We start from the raw sequence: 2748 nt of genomic DNA on the forward strand, positions 1-2748 counted from the left end.
TAAAGAAAATAATAATTAAAAAAAAGAAAAAGAAAAAAGATAGGATAGATGACAGATTTTCTATTTAATTGACAAAGATGATGGACTTAGGTGTTAAGTCTATCTTGTACTTTATTGTAATAGTTGTGTTCAATTTATAGCTGAGATAAAAGAGTCTTATAATTGGACAGAAAGGAGAAAGTGTTTTGGATAGCCCTGGGGCTATTTTTAATTTGATGCTAATTCAGTTCTCCTGGGAGGGGATTAGAACAAGGAATGAGTCAGGACTCAGGTGATTCCCTGTAAGCCTTCCCACCTTAATTTGTAAAATAAAGGGTAGAGTCANTGATTGGGCAGAGGAAGGGAAAGTGGAGCTGAAAATTGAAAGAGAGAAGGAGGAGGTGTAGAAAAGAGAGGATGACAGAGTAGAAGGTGGAAGGAAAGTAGAGCAGAAGCACACGACATGGAGAAAGTGCAAGTTATAGGAAGTCTCATAGATGGGGAAGATGTTAGTGTAGTGGTAGATCTGCCCAATCTAGGTGTACAGATTGTATTCATATTAATTGTTTTGTATTTTAAATGCTAGGGCATATTTGGGTTGGAGAATTACCAACATAAACTATCATCTTTTCCTATAAGAATCAGTTCAAGCAGGTCTAAATTAGACAGTGTAGGACCTCAAGAAAATCTGTCTTCTCCAGATGCTTTATGAAATTAAAAAACCTGGATATTACTTGGATCATTATAATGGTACCTTTGGCTATTGACCACTCTCAGTCTTAAGAAATTTTTTTATATTATAGTATCAGAAGATCTTTGCTAAAGCTTTTAGCACTGGGGGATGTGGAATCTGAAGTTGCCACCTCCTGGACCACACTGGACTTCCCATAGATAAAGGAAGACATCAATCCACCCAAAAAACTTTTAACCTGTTATTTGCCTTGTATACAAGATGTGTAGAAATAAAAATGGAACAGAGAATGAGTAATGGCTAAGCAATGACTTGTCCAACATGGGACTCATCAGGATGAGATTTGTAGCAGCTCTGATTTTAGGAATTACTGCTTTAATTGCAATTTTAACTTCTTTTGCATTATCTACCACAGCCTTAGTTCAGCAACTGCATACAGCTCATTTTGTTAATGATATGTATAGAAATATTTTTGTAGCTTTGTCAGTGCTACATATTATAGATAAAATATTGGAGGCAAAGGTTAACGCCCTAGAAGAAGTGTGCTGGCTATAGGGCAAGATACTGCAAATATTAAGGTTAGGTTAGCTACAGTACTGGCTAGTTTTGTGTCAACTTGACACAGATGGAGTTATCACAGAGAAAGGAGCTTCAGTTGGGAAAATGCCTCCATGATATCCAGCTGTAAGTCATTTTCTCAATTAGTGATCAAGTGGGGAGATCCCCTTGTGGGTGGTGCTATCTCTGGGCTGGTAGTCCTGGGTTCTACAAGAGAGCAGGCTGAGTAAGTCAGTGGAAGCAAGCCAGTAAAGAACATCCCTCCATGGCCTCTGCATCAGCTCCTGCTCCCTGACCTGTTTGTGTTCCAGTCCTGACATACTTGGTAATGAATAGCAGTATGGAAGTGTAAGCTGAATAAACCCTTTCCTCCCCAACTGCTTCTTGGTCATGATGTTTGTGCAGGAATAGAAACCCTGACTAAGATGGCTAGTAAATGTCATGTTTCATTCCAATATATTTGTGTCACACTATTACCTTATAATACAACCATCGATTGGAAAAAGACTAAAGCTCACTTGCAGGGAGTGTGTAGAGATACTGATATTTCTCATGACTTAAAACAGTTAAAGGTAGAAATTTCAGATATTAGCAAAAGTCACTTAAACACTTGGAACAGTGATGAATTGGCCAGAGATTTAAAAATAATCTAAGAGGGTTGAATCCCCTGGATTGGGTTCAATATATAATCCTACTTGCTATTATTATTAGCATTATTTTATTAGTAATCGTTGTGTTTCCACTCATCTTTAAAGTACTTCTGAGATCTGTAGCTACTACAAAGTGAGACATTCTGAAACTTCAGCTGAAAACTAAAAATGAAATGGGGAGAATGCTATGGCCACTCCAGTGAAGTATGCCTGTGGTGTCAAAAGGCCTGGAGGCAGTCACGAGGCAAAGAGTTTTAAGGAAACTCAGCCTCCTGAAACCTTGGCATTCTCACAGCCTGTAAACTCAAACCCTATCCCCGCATTAGTATGGTGTATGCTCTCTTTCAGTACTGTTTGATTATAAGTGCCTTTAAAGATGGAATTTTAACATAGGTGAACCTCCACCAGTGTCCGCAAGGTCCCTAGGGGACTGCCCAAGCAATATTAGGATCACTGGTAAACGGAACACAACATCTGCTCTAATCCAATAGTGACAGGTCTGTGACAGCAGGAACAAGGGCACCAGAGCCTTTCCTGACCAGAGGCTCAGGTTCCTTTTAATCAGTTCAGGTTTACCTTGGTTTCAAACAGACCAGAAAACTCCACGGTCCTCAAAGGAGACACCACTTCCACACACTGTAACACGCCCAGGATCTTAGGACAACAGGATCCCAGGATAACAGGAACTGGGTCACACTAGTATTTGAGTGACTCAGAGGAGCTTGACTGCCAAGAACTCTGACACACCCAGAATCTCATTTTCACCGGGGCCCAAAATCAAAGAATCACAGAGAAATCTGGACTCTGAGAAGTCCTGAATCAACTGGGATTATAGGAAGAACAGGCTCCAATCAGATATATTGAGGGCAG

Source organism: Mus pahari, chromosome 22 (assembly GCF_900095145.1).
Source record: "Mus pahari chromosome 22, PAHARI_EIJ_v1.1, whole genome shotgun sequence".
In the NCBI taxonomy this organism is placed as follows: Eukaryota; Metazoa; Chordata; class Mammalia; order Rodentia; family Muridae; genus Mus; species Mus pahari.